Source organism: Drosophila virilis, chromosome 5 (assembly GCF_030788295.1).
Source record: "Drosophila virilis strain 15010-1051.87 chromosome 5, Dvir_AGI_RSII-ME, whole genome shotgun sequence".
Lineage (NCBI taxonomy): Eukaryota > Metazoa > Arthropoda > Insecta > Diptera > Drosophilidae > Drosophila > Drosophila virilis.
In genome coordinates, this window is record NC_091547.1 from 6,611 (window position 1) to 30,240 (window position 23,630).

Sequence of the window (23,630 nt, forward strand, 5' to 3'; positions counted from 1 at the left end):
CTTGCTTGCTGGCTTTTCAAAAATCTTTGAACGACTGCTGCTGCGCCGGATGTTCCAATTGGAGAACATCATCAATGCAATTCCGAGCCACCAATTCGGTTTCAGACGTGAGCATGCTGCTGAACAACAACTGGGTCGAGTTACGCAGTTTATACTAGAAGCGTATGAAGACAATAAATACTGCTCTGCGGTCTATATGGACATACAGGAGGCGTTTGATCGTGTCTGGCATGACGGACTGCGATTCAAGCTCAAACAACTATTGCCGGAAGTCCTCTACCGAGTTATGAACAGCTATCTAAGCGAACGCACATTCATTGTGGACTGCTGTGGAGGTACACGTTCCAGCCTAAAAGAAATCTGCGCCGGCGTTCCGCAGGGTAGTGTTCTAGGGCCTGTATTGTACACCCTATACACATCCGACATGCCCCTACCTGCACCGCTACGTCATAAACTGATGCTGGCAACTTATGCAGATGACACGGCCATCTTGTCATCGGCAAACTCGCAAGAAGATGCCATTGCCAATTTGGATTTGTTCCTTACCACCATAACAACATGGACACAAAAGTGGAGCATTAGCATCAACATTACCAAAACCAAGCACATAATGCACACTTGGAGAAACTTGCAGATGCCAATTCTTTCCCCAAGAATTTTGGATCAACGGCTTACCACAGAAGAAAGGATCTCATACCTGGGAGTACAAGTCGATAAAAAGCTTCTTTTGAGCAGCCACGTCACCACCATTGTCGCCAGGGTTAGAGACAGGGCCAAAAAGCTGCACTGGTTAATATCAGAAAGGAGCAAGCTGCCATTAAAATGCAAGGTAACACTTTATAAGCAGCTCATAGCCCCAATATGGCAGTTCGCACTTCCGGTCTGGGGATCACTTCTATGCGAAGGCCAATTTGAACGTATTCAAGTTGCGCAAAATAAGATACTGCGAACCATTGCTGGAGCACCTTGGTACGTGCGGAACCAAAGCATCCACACTGATCTGAAGGTCGTGCCGGTGGAAAAAGTGTACCAGGATGCTTGCTCCAGGTACTGGGCTCGGCTCAGCAACCACAGCAACGAAGAAGCCAAAAATATTGCCCTTAAAGCAAGACTCCCACAACGTCACCTAGGTGTCAGAAGAAGATACGCTGAAATGCTTCGGAAACACCTACCTCTGGGTCGCCTAGCACAGCAGCAGCGATCACAGCAGGTCCAGCAGCAGGAACTACCTTCTCAAGGGCAGTCAGGTCCGCTCCAACGCCCACCCAGCCTCAGATACTACCTTGTATTTGACATACAAGAACTGCTGAGTCAAACAATGGTGCAGCCCAACAACCTCCAGGATGAACGAAGCAGCCCGTCTCATATGCAGCTGTGCTCAACTCTCGCTGCCCCTACAAGGCCAGGAGCCCTCATTCCTCCCAGTCCAGAGACACCAAGCTCGCATCCAAATCCACAGACGCAGCGGGACGTGGCCACCGGTGCGAATCATGAAGCAGTGTGCAACACCATGTGCACACTTGCTACACTATTCATTATGGCAGCCAACCTCTATGTACTAGTACCACAGCGAGGGCCTAAGACTAGGACTATTTGCAGGACACGGCAACTCATCCAATTGCGAATGGCTGAAAGGCAGATAAAACAAAGATCGCGTTACGCTAACGAACCACTCAGATGGCTCCATACAACTCGTTGTCAAAGGGTTGCCTACTTACAGAAATTTAGACTGCGACATCCCACACAATGGAAAAAGGCCTTGATGCTTCGTTTCTCAAGCACCCATACTAATGGCATCTGGCGACAGGATCAACAGTGGTCACGCTGGAGACTCCAGCTTATTCAGATGCAACGGCTATCAGACTGGGTAGCTTCCAGACAATTGGGAATTTTCCCAGTCCTCAAATAATAATTTGACAGCAATCCCCATGCCAAGGCTGGGCAACTTCACTTGATTTGTATATAACATGTCACTTAATTCATTGTAAATACTCTGGGTATTAAATGAATAAAAAAACAGTCTGGATCCCAGTCCCCACTTCTCTGTCTGTCAACCAGGCATGGAGCTGGGCTCTGGAATCCAGACCGACATTGCGTTTGTTCCCTTGTGTCGAACGGTAAACAACAAGCCCAAATCTAACGGGATCACCCAAAAGAGAACGGCAAAACAATTTACCGTAGCTGTAAAAACACTTTATTGACAGCATAAAATGTGAATGTTTTTAGTTTTTTAATTTTATAAAATGTTTGGGTAATGTTATTTAACAATTCTTTTTGCCATTAAGTTCTAGGAGAAATATAGAATCGAAATAAATTATAATTGAAAAAAAATTCTCACTTTTAGGTACATTTATTTTCAACTAAACCCAAAAAATTAGTTTTTTTTTGTTAGTAAAAACACTTTATTGACATACTGTACATAGATACCAAGCTATACCAAGCCACAAACACCAAAAAAAAAAAAAAAAAAAAAAAAAAAAAAAAAAAAAAAAAAAAACCAGAACACCACCAATAAATACATACAATAACCCTCACTTACCAGCAACACAAGTCTAAACAACCACATAATAATACAATAACAATAATAATAATATATAATAACAATAATGTAATAATAATAATATAATAACTAAAATAATAATAATATAATAATACAATAATAATAATAATATAATAATACAATAATAATAATAATAATATAATAACAAGAATATACAATTACCTAGACAAATATGCAATAACAATTTAATAATAACAATAATAACAAAGTAATAATGCACAAAAACCCATACAAATGTACAACACTCACCAGGTTGCTCAGCCAATTAAACCAGCCAAATTGTACACTTGCAAACGCATAATCTACACAACCAATATACAATGCCAGAACTACATTATAACCAATCCCAATACTTACAACCCACATAACCCCATTAATATGCAAGCCTTTCTGTATATCGGAATAGAGACTGAGAAGAGACCCTAAAGTGTATGTTCAAAGATATACAGACGACAACCAAGTTGCATATTAACGTTCTCACCAGACAAACTAAAAACAAACCCAATTCGGCCAACAGCAACAGGAGACCCATGCACACCAATAATGCCCCAATAAAAAGCAAACAAAATAACCATCCAACATCTGCACCACCTTAACTCCAATGCCCAAAATAGTCAAATCAGACTACTAAACTGCCTTGCTCGGGTACCTGGAGCTCTGCCCTTCCGGGCACGAGTAAACCAGGTGAGTAAGCAGCAACAAAGTATCTGCACCTCAATATACCAATGCCAAAATAGACTTACCAGACTACCAAACTGCTTTGCTTGGGTACCTGGAGCTCTGTCCTTCTGGACATGTGTAAACCAGGTGAGTGAGCAGTGATAAAACACAATCTGCACAATAACCAGTGCCAAAACTGCTTTGCTTGGGTACCTGGAGCTCTGTCCTTCTGGACATGTGTAAACCAGGTGAGTGAGCAGTGATAAATCACAATCTGCACAATAACCAGTGCCAAAACTGCTTTGCTTGGGTACCTGGAGCTCTGTCCTCCTGGACATGTGTAAACCAGGTGAGTGAGCAGTGACCAAGAACACCCTACAAATCAATGCTAGCCGGCTCAACTCCTATGCCAAACAGCCCAAAAACCATAAAAAACCTGAACTACCTCACCAGACATCACACCTAAACAACTAATCTATTACTAATCCTCAAGCAGGCGCGCATACTAACCACAACTAACAACCACAATATGCTCTACATTCCAAGCTAACCACCAACGCCCCAATTGCATATTGACCACCTATAAAACAATAAATACTACACCAAGCACAACAACCTCTAACCTGAACAGTCCACCAAGCGCCAAAACAAAGGCTACACCTAGCCTTACTCTGCAGAACCAACAACCGCCTCCCAAAACAACGACCGATTCCGCGTGGTCCGCTCAGCGGCGCAGTGCGGTAAACTTGCCCAGACCCTAGCCATCACATGGATCTGGACCACCAGCCGTATGCACTGAGTAATAGACCAGTGTATACTACAAAAAAAAAAAAAAAAAAAAAAAAAAAAAAACGAACGGTACAAGTTTGTCTCGTATACCGGGAGCCCTGCCTAAAAACATGTGCAGCCTAGGTGAGCAAACTGACTATACTATTCAAAACAACGAACAGGACATGTTTGCCTCGTATACCGGGGGCCCTGTTTAAAACCATGTGCAGCCTAGGTGAGCAAACAGACTCGACTCTAACTCACTATGCCTATCATGCAGATGATCCTCAAGCTTCTTATAAGTGTCCTCAATATATATCCTCAGTATAAGAAACCTTTCATAACTATTCTAACGATCCCTTACACCAGAGCTGTATCTTATGGCAGCATGTTCATATTAAAATTCCATGATGTTAACTTGCTAAATTAGACTATTCCCATAAGTTTTCCTAATACATTGTAAATCATTCAATATGCTCAAGTATCCCGCTTTGCATACCAGAATAGAGACAATGCCAAGACCGCAACCGTGTATGTTCTTGTTATGCTGACGACAACCTGTTCATATTACAATCGTCCACTTCCACTAAACTTTTGCACCATACAATTGATGCCCCAGCCATTAATCCAGTTGCACAAGCACACAACATTACCCATAAATAAACTTACTCTATACATTAAAAATCCATGACTGTCAGTCTCTATGAGAGGAGAGACACTCAAACGACTAGCATGGTAACCAGTTAAATTACTTTATCATACCTGGCACTGTAGCAGCAGGGTATTCGATGTGTTTTTCATTCTGCCTTTTGTCTCAAGCAGATATGTTTCACCTAGCGTTGCCCTGCACTCTTGCCATCTACGTCACATCCTCTCCCTCACAGCACGTTATCAAAACAGCCGGCTTATGGCATGCCAAATACTAGTAATGCTGTCGCCGCTTTCAGTCCAAAGATGTCATGCTCAATTAATCACAATCAATTACAAAGAAGAAATGAGACAAACATAATTACACTTGCAATATCATATCGGGATAAAACCCTTAACTATACCATATCAAAACTTTGTGATTATATTAAGCTTCAAATTTTGTTAACTGGAATTTGTAAACATCTATCCTAAATAAATCCGGACAAAGCTTGGCTGCCTGCATATGGATGTGGAGCGGGTATGCTTGGAATATGCTGCTGCACCATGGTCAAGTGGGAACCAATTCCTCCTGTGTGTTCACTCATATTCCTTTCACCCACTCGCTTCCATCTGAATGTAGGTATCTGTAAGTGCTCTGTCAATATAAAGGAAAATCATAAAAGGACTCCATTCATCCACATCCCCAGATTGGATAAAGTACAAACTCGCAGCACATGGACATACAGTACTATACTGCAAAAACTTAATTGGCCAAAAGTCACAAACCCCAACAAATACATTTCGAGTTGACCTTGAATACAAAGAAAACAATAACGAAATAATGGACATTAATAAAATCGGCACCTACATAGTAAATATTGAAAAATCTATTGCACACACCAGCATAATAAAACAATGCCACAAGTGCCAAAAATTCAACCACCAAACCGAAGACTGCAAGAGCCGTGAATTCGTCTGCTATAAATGTGCAGGCAAGCACCACTCGGCAGAATGCTCAAAGCCCAGAGAAAAGGAAGGGAAATGCGCAAATTGTGGCGGAAACCACATTGCCACATACCAAGGATGCCCAATCTATAAAGAAGCACTTGAAAACTACGAGACCCAACCCAGCACACCCAAAAAACAAAGCCACAACCAAATGAACAATGCTACTCCACTACTATCACCACCAAGGCCCAAAAACGCACCCAGAAGACAATATGACCTACTGGAACAGCTAGAATTACTGAAAATATTCGAAAAAAACTTGAAGGACTTAAACGAAGCACACAGGGAAACCCAGAACTAATAACAATAACAATAACAATAATAACAATAACAATAATAATAATAATAATAATAATAAAAACAATAATAATAATAATATTAATAATAATAATAATATTAATAATAATAATAATATTAATAATAATAATAATATTAATAATAATAAAAAAAAAAAAAAAAAAAAAAAAAAAAAAAAAAAAAAAACCAACTAACTAACCAACTAAACTACGCATTAAAGTAAGTTAACAGATACCTAATACCTGTAATAAAACCTGAAGTTATATCAAAATATAAAAAAAAAAAAAAAAAAAAAAAAAAAAAAAAAAAAAAAAAAAAAACAATAATAATAATAATAATAATAATAAAAACCAAAATCAGTCTTTTCATCAAGCACCCTAGAGTCCATTACTCCTAGATAACAGCACATGTCACCCAAGCCCTAGACCCTTATTCCGCCTAAACAGCATCTACCAATTTGATACCTGCATTCATAATGCATCAAACCACCAGCAAAATAATCTTAACTTATCAGTTACCATCTCTCATATTCTTTCTCCCCCCAGCATCTCCCCAAACATTAAAAAAAAAAAAAAAAAAAAAAAAAAAAAAAAAAAATATATATATATATATATATATATAAATATATATATAGAGACATATATATAAAAATAAAAACAGCTACAACCAAAATGAGCAAGCAAACTAAGAGAAAACCAACGCCTTCCAAAAATAAGGCCAAAGAAATAACCCCAACAAGCTCGCCACCAGAAAAGATTGTCATAATTGCAAATAAGCAAATATGTCCACCCAACACCGATGAGGCTCAAAAGGTGCTTGAAGACATTGAAAAACAAGCACAAATATATAAATCACTACAAAACTCGACACCCATCACCAGAAGCCCAGCTACACTAGGTCTGAGCAACGACAACAACAACACAACTGAACCAACAACAACTACAAAAACCAATCTAATTAACAGCCCAGCTACCAATAACAATTCCAATACGGACAGCGATGAAGAAATATCAGTAATATCCCATGAAAGCGACAACCAAATACACCCGAATGAAAATTTACCCCCAAATGAGCAAAAGCCATATCGCGTACTGGTCCCAGAAACCAATGACGCCAATGAACTAATCAAAAAGGCAATAGACACTATTGGAATCGAATCCTTCACTACCAGTGCCAATGCTGGAAAAGGAATAATCTTCGAATGCCAAACAATTACAAAACAAAAACAACTACTTGAACTCTTTACAGAACTCAACTGCAACGCTCGCACTCAAAGCAAAAATGAATCCAGATATAAAATTATCATAAAAGGATTACATTCGTCCACTCCCAAAAACTGGATCGTTGAACAACTAGCTACACTAGGCTTCACTGCATGCCATGTAAACAATATAATTGGGCACATCTCCAAAACCCCAACTAACTCGTTCAAAGTTGACCTACTCTCGGACCCTAGCAACAACAACAAGGACATCCTCAAAATCACCATGCTAGGAACATACAAAGTCCAAATTGAACAACCAACTCGCCCCATCAGAATCCAGCAATGCCATAATTGCCAACGCTTTGGACACCTATACGAAAACTGCAGGTCTAAAACCCCCACTTGCTTTAAATGCGCCGGATCCCACTCATCCAGCGAATGCACCAAACCAAGAAATATAGACGGCAAGTGTGCTAACTGTGGGGACAATCATGTTGCTACCTTTAAAGGCTGCCCAACCTATAGGGAAGCGCTCAAAAAACTCACCAATAGCTTCACAAAGCGAGCCTCACAAGCATTGGAATCCCTCAATTGGAGTAATGAACCAATATTCAGGAACGTAATGACCAATATCACCCACAACCAGCCAGAAAGGCCCTGTCCACAATACATTCCAATAACAAGACCAAGCAGAGATAATCTTAGTCCATATGTCCCAACATACCAATACAGTGCCCCCTGGCCAGCACAAGTAGGGTACAAAATACCAATTCCCCAAAACTACATACCGATGAACATGGCCACCCAAACTTTCACCATGATGGAGCCTGGAATGGAAAACATGACTAATCAAAGGAAACACTATCAGCAAAACTGGGACCAAAACCAAAATCAAAACCATAACCAATAATAAATAAAAAAAAAAAAAAAAAAAAAAAAAAAAAAAAAAAAAAAAAATAAATAGAACAAGTGGAAACCTAACATACTTGGGGAATTAATATAAATAAAATAAATTGAACAATAACTACAAACATCCCCAAGTACAATTCACTTAATTTTCAAATCAAACTACAATTTTAATTTTATAACTTAAGCATCACAAACCCAATTTACAACTTTAATTTTCTTAACACATAATGCAAAATGAATATGCATAAAAATTTATAAATTTATAATTTATTTATATAATATCACATACATATACACTATACTACAATTACCCTACATTATATTATCTTAATACATAAACTATCCTTACTTACCTATACTATGTTACACTATATTACTATATATCACTCACCAGTAACACCTACCTAAACCATGATGAAATAAACAACTGACATGTAAGCCAAAATAGAATTAAAATAATAAAAAAAAAAAAAAAAAAAAAAAAAAAAAAAAAAAAAAAAAAAAATCAATCAATAATCTACATGCACACTACTCACTCAAAGTAAAAACATTAATGTTCCAAAATTATACTTTTCCTATACTGCCTCACTACATACATCTATATATCTATATCTCCTACCCCCAAAACAGACTTACCTACAATCCTGGAAATAATCAATAAAAGCCAACTACACAACATCATGTCCAATAACATACAGAACCACGACCTTAGAATCATCAGCTGGAACTCAGCTGGAATTCTTAACAAAATCTCTGAACTAGAAGCCCACATCCACCAAAATAGCATTGATATAGTCTTAATATCAGAGACCCATCTAATCGACTCGGATATAGATACAATAACAATTGAAGGATACGACCTGTATATAGCCAATCATCCAACCAACCGGAGAAGAGGAGGTTCTGCTGTCATAGTCAATAGAAATATCGAACACATTGCCTTACCAGCAATCACCACACAGGCCATACAATGTACTCCAATCAGCGTCGCCCTTAAAGATCAACCGCTAATCAATATAGCTTCCATTTATTGCCCACCATTGAAGGGCCTAACTTCCAAAGCTTTTGAAACAATATTTAAACTATTCGAACCTAGATTCATATTAGCCGGTGACTGGAATGCCAAACACCGCTGGTGGGGCAATGACCGTGCCTGCAGACGAGGCAATGAACTTATCAACTGCATTAGGACACATAATTATAACATTCTGGCCACTGGCTCACCCACTCACTACCCCTATGATCAGCAAAAAAGACCTTCTGCTATTGATTTTGCCATATACTGTGGAATACAAAACAATCGTCTACAAATCGAATCCTCACTTGATTTAGATTCAGATCACCTCCCACTCTGTATCCACCTACTAAATAAACCAGTGATAGTCTCCCATAAGAAACCAATTTTAACACCAAATGCCAATATTAAAAAATTCCACCACTGGCTAAACCAATGTATTCATCTTAACACTGAGATAACAACTAGTCAAGACATAGATGATGCGGTCGATATAATAACCAGAAACATCCACCAAGCTGCTAAATATGCAGCAAACGTCCCCACAAATCTTCCAACAAATAGCCGTTTTCGCACATATCACACCCCAAATAGACGCATCCAAAATATGCTAATCGTTAAAAGATACTTCAAATACAATCACCTCGTTTTAAGAGATAACTCAGCCAAAAGACCCCATAAGCTAACATCTGATAGAGTCAAAAAAGCACTCCAACATAGGAAAGCACAACGCCTAGATAGATCACTTCTAGCCATAGATCCCAAAGATCGATATAGTCTACAGAAGCTTTGGAAGTTTACCAAACAAATAAAAAGACAACCAATGCCAAACTTACCTGTAAGACGACTTACAGTACAAACTAACACAAATACACCGGACAAACAAAGTAGCTGGTGTAAAACAACCATAGAAAAAGCAGAAGCATTTGCCCAACATCTAGAGACTAGATTCAAGCCAAACCTTATCAATAGCCCAGAAGAAAGATCACTTATTGAAAACCAAATTGCATCCCAGCAAATGCCTAATAACCACATATTCAAACCAATTACCCTAGCAGAAATCAAAGCCCAAATCAAGAGACTACCTAATAATAAAGCCCCAGGACTAGACAGAATTGATAATTATACCATTAAAGCCTTACCAGACCCTGCACTAATATATCTCATACTAATCTTCAACAACTCACTTCGACTCGGCCATTTTCCACAGCAATGGAAAATGGCTGTGGTCACAATGATACTCAAGCCAGGTAAACCAACTGATCAGCTTGCCTCATACAGACCCATTAGCCTACTTTCAGGCCTATCAAAAATATTAGAAAAACTACTATTAAGCCGAATGTTCAAAGTCAAAACTTTCATAGAATATATTCCAAGCCACCAATTCGGATTTCGCTACGAGCATAACACCGAACAACAACTAGCAAGAGTCACCCAATTTATACTTAGAGCCTATGAAAAAAATCAATTCTGTTCCGCCGTCTTTATAGACATACAAGAAGCCTTTGACCGAGTCTGGCATCCAGGACTCCTCTTCAAACTCAAGCCCATACTCCCACACGCCCTATATGCCGTCATTAGGAACTACTTAACAAACAGAACATTCATGGTTGAATGCCATGAAGGTGCCAGATCGACCACAAAATATATCTCTGCCGGAGTGCCACAAGGCAGCGTCTTGGGACCAATTCTATACACCATTTACACAGCAGACATGCCCACCCCAGACAAAGTCTACACCAATATCCCACGCAACACAACAGCCCTACTGGCAACATATGCTGATGATACAGTTGTCATGTTTGCCGACGAATCATCCATCACAGCTATTCAGCAAGTAAGCATAATGCTTGAAACCCTAGCTAACTGGACCAATAAATGGTGCATTAAAATTAATGCCAGCAAAACAGCACACATACTTTTCCATATAAAAGAAAACAATGAATTCATACCATCCAGAATCTCCCCAAAAATAATGGGCCAACCCATTGTCACTAAAGACTCCCACCCTTATTTGGGCGTGAATCTTGACAAGAAATTAAACTTCTGCAAGCATATTGCAGCCCTTACAACCAAACTAAAAGCCAGAAGAGCCCAACTTGACTGGCTTATAAATAACAACAGCAAACTTACGTTAAATTGCAAAACCCTACTGTACAAACAAATGATAGCCCCAATATGGCACTACGCCCTCCCAATATGGGGTGCACTCACCAGTGCAACTCAGATCAATAAAATCACTGTATTCCAAAACACTACACTGCGCACCATCATCAACCCCCCACCACTCACCAGAAATAGCACAATCTATAACGAACTCAAAATAAACACAATTGAAGATACATTCGACAAACTCTCTGCCAACTATGCCAAAAGACTTGGCAATCATTCAAACATCGAAGCAAAAAAGCTTGTTGCCACCCCATACGTCCCATTTCGTTTAGCCAGAAGTCGAGCCAGATATATGGAACAACTTAATAAACACGTCAGGCCAATACAGCGCACCATAGTACCACTCCCAATAACAAGGAGACCTACACAGAATCTTCAACCAGAATATATTGCCACGCTTCAAAATAAAAAACGTAGCCTACTTCAAAAAATCAGCGAACTACGTGCTAGATTACCATTTGACCCAGACACCACAGAAAGAACCTTCACGCTCCGCTTCCCAATGAGTGTCAATGAAATGAATAGCATCAATCGAGACCTACTTACCCTCAACAACGAACTCAAAGAAACTGAAAGACTCCTTTCATCCCTGACACCACAAGCAGATAGTGCACCTCAACAGCAGGAACAATTACTTACACAGCCCCAACATACTTCAGTTCAACCAGCCCATAGTTCCCAAGACTATATTCTACCACTAACACTATAAACTAACCAATATTAACTGTAAAAACAACATTCAACAAATAAGTATACTATACTTAATCCAAATAACACCAAACCACACCTACCAGTGATACAACAAAACTGCCTAGCCTAATCAATTATACATGGCAAACTCAACCAATAACATAAACTCTTACCCACCAGTAGCACAATAGTAACAAACTAAGAAAACTGCCTAGCCGAGTGGGTCAGCACATAGTGATGAAATATAATGATACAAGCATATCACGCTAACAATATCATTATCTCTGACACTGCTGACCCAAGCTCTATGGCCAACAAGAATACACAACATAGAATCACATTAACTAACAACCAATCAAAATACTAACTGCTCACCCAACATGAGCCACAACAAATACAACAAATTCATAAGGTGAGTCAAACCAACATGCCCCCTATGAATGCATACTTAACCTACGACACCAAACTAATCAATGCATGAAATCTAGTGCCCAAATGCACCTAGCAAACTCCCCTAAGCTCAGCCATCATGAGCCACTAACCAACATAAATCCAATAGATCATCCATACAAGAGCTAGTACAAGCGAAACTAATTTATATTGCTAGCCAAACCACTAACATGGCATACACCAATATACATAGATACCAAGCTATACCAAGCCACAAACACCAAAAAAAAAAAAAAAAAAAAAAAAAAAAAAAAAAAAAAAAAAAAAAAAAAAAAACCAGAACACCACCAATAAATACATACAATAACCCTCACTTACCAGCAACACAAGTCTAAACAACCACATAATAATACAATAACAATAATAATAATATATAATAACAATAATGTAATAATAATAATATAATAACTAAAATAATAATAATATAATAATACAATAATAATAATAATATAATAATACAATAATAATAATAATAATATAATAACAAGAATATACAATTACCTAGACAAATATGCAATAACAATTTAATAATAACAATAATAACAAAGTAATAATGCACAAAAACCCATACAAATGTACAACACTCACCAGGTTGCTCAGCCAATTAAACCAGCCAAATTGTACACTTGCAAACGCATAATCTACACAACCAATATACAATGCCAGAACTACATTATAACCAATCCCAATACTTACAACCCACATAACCCCATTAATATGCAAGCCTTTCTGTATATCGGAATAGAGACTGAGAAGAGACCCTAAAGTGTATGTTCAAAGATATACAGACGACAACCAAGTTGCATATTAACGTTCTCACCAGACAAACTAAAAACAAACCCAATTCGGCCAACAGCAACAGGAGACCCATGCACACCAATAATGCCCCAATAAAAAGCAAACAAAATAACCATCCAACATCTGCACCACCTTAACTCCAATGCCCAAAATAGTCAAATCAGACTACTAAACTGCCTTGCTCGGGTACCTGGAGCTCTGCCCTTCCGGGCACGAGTAAACCAGGTGAGTAAGCAGCAACAAAGTATCTGCACCTCAATATACCAATGCCAAAATAGACTTACCAGACTACCAAACTGCTTTGCTTGGGTACCTGGAGCTCTGTCCTTCTGGACATGTGTAAACCAGGTGAGTGAGCAGTGATAAAACACAATCTGCACAATAACCAGTGCCAAAACTGCTTTGCTTGGGTACCTGGAGCTCTGTCCTTCTGGACATGTGTAAACCAGGTGAGTGAGCAGTGATAAATCACAATCTGCACAATAACCAGTGCCAAAACTGCTTTGCTTGGGTACCTGGAGCTCTGTCCTCCTGGACATGTGTAAACCAGGTGAGTGAGCAGTGACCAAGAACACCCTACAAATCAATGCTAGCCGGCTCAACTCCTATGCCAAACAGCCCAAAAACCATAAAAAACCTGAACTACCTCACCAGACATCACACCTAAACAACTAATCTATTACTAATCCTCAAGCAGGCGCGCATACTAACCACAACTAACAACCACAATATGCTCTACATTCCAAGCTAACCACCAACGCCCCAATTGCATATTGACCACCTATAAAACAATAAATACTACACCAAGCACAACAACCTCTAACCTGAACAGTCCACCAAGCGCCAAAACAAAGGCTACACCTAGCCTTACTCTGCAGAACCAACAACCGCCTCCCAAAACAACGACCGATTCCGCGTGGTCCGCTCAGCGGCGCAGTGCGGTAAACTTGCCCAGACCCTAGCCATCACATGGATCTGGACCACCAGCCGTATGCACTGAGTAATAGACCAGTGTATACTACAAAAAAAAAAAAAAAAAAAAAAAAAAAAAAAAAAAAAAAAAAAAAACAAAAAAAAAAAAAAAAAATCAATCAATAATCTACATGCACACTACTCACTCAAAGTAAAAACATTAATGTTCCAAAATTATACTTTTCCTATACTGCCTCACTACATACATCTATATATCTATATCTCCTACCCCCAAAACAGACTTACCTACAATCCTGGAAATAATCAATAAAAGCCAACTACACAACATCATGTCCAATAACATACAGAACCACGACCTTAGAATCATCAGCTGGAACTCAGCTGGAATTCTTAACAAAATCTCTGAACTAGAAGCCCACATCCACCAAAATAGCATTGATATAGTCTTAATATCAGAGACCCATCTAATCGACTCGGATATAGATACAATAACAATTGAAGGATACGACCTGTATATAGCCAATCATCCAACCAACCGGAGAAGAGGAGGTTCTGCTGTCATAGTCAATAGAAATATCGAACACATTGCCTTACCAGCAATCACCACACAGGCCATACAATGTACTCCAATCAGCGTCGCCCTTAAAGATCAACCGCTAATCAATATAGCTTCCATTTATTGCCCACCATTGAAGGGCCTAACTTCCAAAGCTTTTGAAACAATATTTAAACTATTCGAACCTAGATTCATATTAGCCGGTGACTGGAATGCCAAACACCGCTGGTGGGGCAATGACCGTGCCTGCAGACGAGGCAATGAACTTATCAACTGCATTAGGACACATAATTATAACATTCTGGCCACTGGCTCACCCACTCACTACCCCTATGATCAGCAAAAAAGACCTTCTGCTATTGATTTTGCCATATACTGTGGAATACAAAACAATCGTCTACAAATCGAATCCTCACTTGATTTAGATTCAGATCACCTCCCACTCTGTATCCACCTACTAAATAAACCAGTGATAGTCTCCCATAAGAAACCAATTTTAACACCAAATGCCAATATTAAAAAATTCCACCACTGGCTAAACCAATGTATTCATCTTAACACTGAGATAACAACTAGTCAAGACATAGATGATGCGGTCGATATAATAACCAGAAACATCCACCAAGCTGCTAAATATGCAGCAAACGTCCCCACAAATCTTCCAACAAATAGCCGTTTTCGCACATATCACACCCCAAATAGACGCATCCAAAATATGCTAATCGTTAAAAGATACTTCAAATACAATCACCTCGTTTTAAGAGATAACTCAGCCAAAAGACCCCATAAGCTAACATCTGATAGAGTCAAAAAAGCACTCCAACATAGGAAAGCACAACGCCTAGATAGATCACTTCTAGCCATAGATCCCAAAGATCGATATAGTCTACAGAAGCTTTGGAAGTTTACCAAACAAATAAAAAGACAACCAATGCCAAACTTACCTGTAAGACGACTTACAGTACAAACTAACACAAATACACCGGACAAACAAAGTAGCTGGTGTAAAACAACCATAGAAAAAGCAGAAGCATTTGCCCAACATCTAGAGACTAGATTCAAGCCAAACCTTATCAATAGCCCAGAAGAAAGATCACTTATTGAAAACCAAATTGCATCCCAGCAAATGCCTAATAACCACATATTCAAACCAATTACCCTAGCAGAAATCAAAGCCCAAATCAAGAGACTACCTAATAATAAAGCCCCAGGACTAGACAGAATTGATAATTATACCATTAAAGCCTTACCAGACCCTGCACTAATATATCTCATACTAATCTTCAACAACTCACTTCGACTCGGCCATTTTCCACAGCAATGGAAAATGGCTGTGGTCACAATGATACTCAAGCCAGGTAAACCAACTGATCAGCTTGCCTCATACAGACCCATTAGCCTACTTTCAGGCCTATCAAAAATATTAGAAAAACTACTATTAAGCCGAATGTTCAAAGTCAAAACTTTCATAGAATATATTCCAAGCCACCAATTCGGATTTCGCTACGAGCATAACACCGAACAACAACTAGCAAGAGTCACCCAATTTATACTTAGAGCCTATGAAAAAAATCAATTCTGTTCCGCCGTCTTTATAGACATACAAGAAGCCTTTGACCGAGTCTGGCATCCAGGACTCCTCTTCAAACTCAAGCCCATACTCCCACACGCCCTATATGCCGTCATTAGGAACTACTTAACAAACAGAACATTCATGGTTGAATGCCATGAAGGTGCCAGATCGACCACAAAATATATCTCTGCCGGAGTGCCACAAGGCAGCGTCTTGGGACCAATTCTATACACCATTTACACAGCAGACATGCCCACCCCAGACAAAGTCTACACCAATATCCCACGCAACACAACAGCCCTACTGGCAACATATGCTGATGATACAGTTGTCATGTTTGCCGACGAATCATCCATCACAGCTATTCAGCAAGTAAGCATAATGCTTGAAACCCTAGCTAACTGGACCAATAAATGGTGCATTAAAATTAATGCCAGCAAAACAGCACACATACTTTTCCATATAAAAGAAAACAATGAATTCATACCATCCAGAATCTCCCCAAAAATAATGGGCCAACCCATTGTCACTAAAGACTCCCACCCTTATTTGGGCGTGAATCTTGACAAGAAATTAAACTTCTGCAAGCATATTGCAGCCCTTACAACCAAACTAAAAGCCAGAAGAGCCCAACTTGACTGGCTTATAAATAACAACAGCAAACTTACGTTAAATTGCAAAACCCTACTGTACAAACAAATGATAGCCCCAATATGGCACTACGCCCTCCCAATATGGGGTGCACTCACCAGTGCAACTCAGATCAATAAAATCACTGTATTCCAAAACACTACACTGCGCACCATCATCAACCCCCCACCACTCACCAGAAATAGCACAATCTATAACGAACTCAAAATAAACACAATTGAAGATACATTCGACAAACTCTCTGCCAACTATGCCAAAAGACTTGGCAATCATTCAAACATCGAAGCAAAAAAGCTTGTTGCCACCCCATACGTCCCATTTCGTTTAGCCAGAAGTCGAGCCAGATATATGGAACAACTTAATAAACACGTCAGGCCAATACAGCGCACCATAGTACCACTCCCAATAACAAGGAGACCTACACAGAATCTTCAACCAGAATATATTGCCACGCTTCAAAATAAAAAACGTAGCCTACTTCAAAAAATCAGCGAACTACGTGCTAGATTACCATTTGACCCAGACACCACAGAAAGAACCTTCACGCTCCGCTTCCCAATGAGTGTCAATGAAATGAATAGCATCAATCGAGACCTACTTACCCTCAACAACGAACTCAAAGAAACTGAAAGACTCCTTTCATCCCTGACACCACAAGCAGATAGTGCACCTCAACAGCAGGAACAATTACTTACACAGCCCCAACATACTTCAGTTCAACCAGCCCATAGTTCCCAAGACTATATTCTACCACTAACACTATAAACTAACCAATATTAACTGTAAAAACAACATTCAACAAATAAGTATACTATACTTAATCCAAATAACACCAAACCACACCTACCAGTGATACAACAAAACTGCCTAGCCTAATCAATTATACATGGCAAACTCAACCAATAACATAAACTCTTACCCACCAGTAGCACAATAGTAACAAACTAAGAAAACTGCCTAGCCGAGTGGGTCAGCACATAGTGATGAAATATAATGATACAAGCATATCACGCTAACAATATCATTATCTCTGACACTGCTGACCCAAGCTCTATGGCCAACAAGAATACACAACATAGAATCACATTAACTAACAACCAATCAAAATACTAACTGCTCACCCAACATGAGCCACAACAAATACAACAAATTCATAAGGTGAGTCAAACCAACATGCCCCCTATGAATGCATACTTAACCTACGACACCAAACTAATCAATGCATGAAATCTAGTGCCCAAATGCACCTAGCAAACTCCCCTAAGCTCAGCCATCATGAGCCACTAACCAACATAAATCCAATAGATCATCCATACAAGAGCTAGTACAAGCGAAACTAATTTATATTGCTAGCCAAACCACTAACATGGCATACACCAATATACATAGATACCAAGCTATACCAAGCCACAAACACCAAAAAAAAAAAAAAAAAAAAAAAAAAAAAAAAAAAAAAAAAAAAAAAAAAAACCAGAACACCACCAATAAATACATACAATAACCCTCACTTACCAGCAACACAAGTCTAAACAACCACATAATAATACAATAACAATAATAATAATATATAATAACAATAATGTAATAATAATAATATAATAACTAAAATAATAATAATATAATAATACAATAATAATAATAATATAATAATACAATAATAATAATAATAATATAATAACAAGAATATACAATTACCTAGACAAATATGCAATAACAATTTAATAATAACAATAATAACAAAGTAATAATGCACAAAAACCCATACAAATGTACAACACTCACCAGGTTGCTCAGCCAATTAAACCAGCCAAATTGTACACTTGCAAACGCATAATCTACACAACCAATATACAATGCCAGAACTACATTATAACCAATCCCAATACTTACAACCCACATAACCCCATTAATATGCAAGCCTTTCTGTATATCGGAATAGAGACTGAGAAGAGACCCTAAAGTGTATGTTCAAAGATATACAGACGACAACCAAGTTGCATATTAACGTTCTCACCAGACAAACTAAAAACAAACCCAATTCGGCCAACAGCAACAGGAGACCCATGCACACCAATAATGCCCCAATAAAAAGCAAACAAAATAACCATCCAACATCTGCACCACCTTAACTCCAATGCCCAAAATAGTCAAATCAGACTACTAAACTGCCTTGCTCGGGTACCTGGAGCTCTGCCCTTCCGGGCACGAGTAAACCAGGTGAGTAAGCAGCAACAAAGTATCTGCACCTCAATATACCAATGCCAAAATAGACTTACCAGACTACCAAACTGCTTTGCTTGGGTACCTGGAGCTCTGTCCTTCTGGACATGTGTAAACCAGGTGAGTGAGCAGTGATAAAACACAATCTGCACAATAACCAGTGCCAAAACTGCTTTGCTTGGGTACCTGGAGCTCTGTCCTTCTGGACATGTGTAAACCAGGTGAGTGAGCAGTGATAAATCACAATCTGCACAATAACCAGTGCCAAAACTGCTTTGCTTGGGTACCTGGAGCTCTGTCCTCCTGGACATGTGTAAACCAGGTGAGTGAGCAGTGACCAAGAACACCCTACAAATCAATGCTAGCCGGCTCAACTCCTATGCCAAACAGCCCAAAAACCATAAAAAACCTGAACTACCTCACCAGACATCACACCTAAACAACTAATCTATTACTAATCCTCAAGCAGGCGCGCATACTAACCACAACTAACAACCACAATATGCTCTACATTCCAAGCTAACCACCAACGCCCCAATTGCATATTGACCACCTATAAAACAATAAATACTACACCAAGCACAACAACCTCTAACCTGAACAGTCCACCAAGCGCCAAAACAAAGGCTACACCTAGCCTTACTCTGCAGAACCAACAACCGCCTCCCAAAACAACGACCGATTCCGCGTGGTCCGCTCAGCGGCGCAGTGCGGTAAACTTGCCCAGACCCTAGCCATCACATGGATCTGGACCACCAGCCGTATGCACTGAGTAATAGACCAGTGTATACTACAAAAAAAAAAAAAAAAAAAAAAAAAAGTGCACCTCAACAGCAGGAACAATTACTTACACAGCCCCAACATACTTCAGTTCAACCAGCCCATAGTTCCCAAGACTATATTCTACCACTAACACTATAAACTAACCAATATTAACTGTAAAAACAACATTCAACAAATAAGTATACTATACTTAATCCAAATAACACCAAACCACACCTACCAGTGATACAACAAAACTGCCTAGCCTAATCAATTATACATGGCAAACTCAACCAATAACATAAACTCTTACCCACCAGTAGCACAATAGTAACAAACTAAGAAAACTGCCTAGCCGAGTGGGTCAGCACATAGTGATGAAATATAATGATACAAGCATATCACGCTAACAATATCATTATCTCTGACACTGCTGACCCAAGCTCTATGGCCAACAAGAATACACAACATAGAATCACATTAACTAACAACCAATCAAAATACTAACTGCTCACCCAACATGAGCCACAACAAATACAACAAATTCATAAGGTGAGTCAAACCAACATGCCCCCTATGAATGCATACTTAACCTACGACACCAAACTAATCAATGCATGAAATCTAGTGCCCAAATGCACCTAGCAAACTCCCCTAAGCTCAGCCATCATGAGCCACTAACCAACATAAATCCAATAGATCATCCATACAAGAGCTAGTACAAGCGAAACTAATTTATATTGCTAGCCAAACCACTAACATGGCATACACCAATATACATAGATACCAAGCTATACCAAGCCACAAACACCAAAAAAAAAAAAAAAAAAAAAAAAAAAAAAAAAAAAAAAAAAAAAAAAAAACCAGAACACCACCAATAAATACATACAATAACCCTCACTTACCAGCAACACAAGTCTAAACAACCACATAATAATACAATAACAATAATAATAATATATAATAACAATAATGTAATAATAATAATATAATAACTAAAATAATAATAATATAATAATACAATAATAATAATAATATAATAATACAATAATAATAATAATAATATAATAACAAGAATATACAATTACCTAGACAAATATGCAATAACAATTTAATAATAACAATAATAACAAAGTAATAATGCACAAAAACCCATACAAATGTACAACACTCACCAGGTTGCTCAGCCAATTAAACCAGCCAAATTGTACACTTGCAAACGCATAATCTACACAACCAATATACAATGCCAGAACTACATTATAACCAATCCCAATACTTACAACCCACATAACCCCATTAATATGCAAGCCTTTCTGTATATCGGAATAGAGACTGAGAAGAGACCCTAAAGTGTATGTTCAAAGATATACAGACGACAACCAAGTTGCATATTAACGTTCTCACCAGACAAACTAAAAACAAACCCAATTCGGCCAACAGCAACAGGAGACCCATGCACACCAATAATGCCCCAATAAAAAGCAAACAAAATAACCATCCAACATCTGCACCACCTTAACTCCAATGCCCAAAATAGTCAAATCAGACTACTAAACTGCCTTGCTCGGGTACCTGGAGCTCTGCCCTTCCGGGCACGAGTAAACCAGGTGAGTAAGCAGCAACAAAGTATCTGCACCTCAATATACCAATGCCAAAATAGACTTACCAGACTACCAAACTGCTTTGCTTGGGTACCTGGAGCTCTGTCCTTCTGGACATGTGTAAACCAGGTGAGTGAGCAGTGATAAAACACAATCTGCACAATAACCAGTGCCAAAACTGCTTTGCTTGGGTACCTGGAGCTCTGTCCTTCTGGACATGTGTAAACCAGGTGAGTGAGCAGTGATAAATCACAATCTGCACAATAACCAGTGCCAAAACTGCTTTGCTTGGGTACCTGGAGCTCTGTCCTCCTGGACATGTGTAAACCAGGTGAGTGAGCAGTGACCAAGAACACCCTACAAATCAATGCTAGCCGGCTCAACTCCTATGCCAAACAGCCCAAAAACCATAAAAAACCTGAACTACCTCACCAGACATCACACCTAAACAACTAATCTATTACTAATCCTCAAGCAGGCGCGCATACTAACCACAACTAACAACCACAATATGCTCTACATTCCAAGCTAACCACCAACGCCCCAATTGCATATTGACCACCTATAAAACAATAAATACTACACCAAGCACAACAACCTCTAACCTGAACAGTCCACCAAGCGCCAAAACAAAGGCTACACCTAGCCTTACTCTGCAGAACCAACAACCGCCTCCCAAAACAACGACCGATTCCGCGTGGTCCGCTCAGCGGCGCAGTGCGGTAAACTTGCCCAGACCCTAGCCATCACATGGATCTGGACCACCAGCCGTATGCACTGAGTAATAGACCAGTGTATACTACAAAAAAAAAAAAAAAAAAATTCAAAATAAAAAACGTAGCCTACTTCAAAAAATCAGCGAACTACGTGCTAGATTACCATTTGACCCAGACACCACAGAAAGAACCTTCACGCTCCGCTTCCCAATGAGTGTCAATGAAATGAATAGCATCAATCGAGACCTACTTACCCTCAACAACGAACTCAAAGAAACTGAAAGACTCCTTTCATCCCTGACACCACAAGCAGATAGTGCACCTCAACAGCAGGAACAATTACTTACACAGCCCCAACATACTTCAGTTCAACCAGCCCATAGTTCCCAAGACTATATTCTACCACTAACACTATAAACTAACCAATATTAACTGTAAAAACAACATTCAACAAATAAGTATACTATACTTAATCCAAATAACACCAAACCACACCTACCAGTGATACAACAAAACTGCCTAGCCTAATCAATTATACATGGCAAACTCAACCAATAACATAAACTCTTACCCACCAGTAGCACAATAGTAACAAACTAAGAAAACTGCCTAGCCGAGTGGGTCAGCACATAGTGATGAAATATAATGATACAAGCATATCACGCTAACAATATCATTATCTCTGACACTGCTGACCCAAGCTCTATGGCCAACAAGAATACACAACATAGAATCACATTAACTAACAACCAATCAAAATACTAACTGCTCACCCAACATGAGCCACAACAAATACAACAAATTCATAAGGTGAGTCAAACCAACATGCCCCCTATGAATGCATACTTAACCTACGACACCAAACTAATCAATGCATGAAATCTAGTGCCCAAATGCACCTAGCAAACTCCCCTAAGCTCAGCCATCATGAGCCACTAACCAACATAAATCCAATAGATCATCCATACAAGAGCTAGTACAAGCGAAACTAATTTATATTGCTAGCCAAACCACTAACATGGCATACACCAATATACATAGATACCAAGCTATACCAAGCCACAAACACCAAAAAAAAAAAAAAAAAAAAAAAAAAAAAAAAAAAAAAAAAAAAAAAAAAAAAAAAAACCAGAACACCACCAATAAATACATACAATAACCCTCACTTACCAGCAACACAAGTCTAAACAACCACATAATAATACAATAACAATAATAATAATATATAATAACAATAATGTAATAATAATAATATAATAACTAAAATAATAATAATATAATAATACAATAATAATAATAATATAATAATACAATAATAATAATAATAATATAATAACAAGAATATACAATTACCTAGACAAATATGCAATAACAATTTAATAATAACAATAATAACAAAGTAATAATGCACAAAAACCCATACAAATGTACAACACTCACCAGGTTGCTCAGCC

The 23,630-nt window shown here is 38.6% G+C and overlaps 1 long non-coding RNA gene across 3 annotated transcripts in view; it reads right to left on the reverse strand.

Annotated features, from left to right (window-relative positions):
• Positions 1 to 4,174: 4,174 nt before the first annotated feature.
• LOC138911337 (uncharacterized) overlaps positions 4,175 to 23,630 on the reverse strand; it is a 33,042-nt gene continuing 13,586 nt past the window's right edge. Inside the window, exon 3 of one of the 3 annotated variants that reach the window (XR_011416877.1) lies at positions 4,175 to 5,273. This is a non-coding gene — a long non-coding RNA (uncharacterized lncRNA). The remainder of the gene's footprint in view (positions 5,274 to 23,630) is intronic. The other 2 variants (XR_011416878.1, XR_011416876.1) reach the window with 2 other exon arrangements.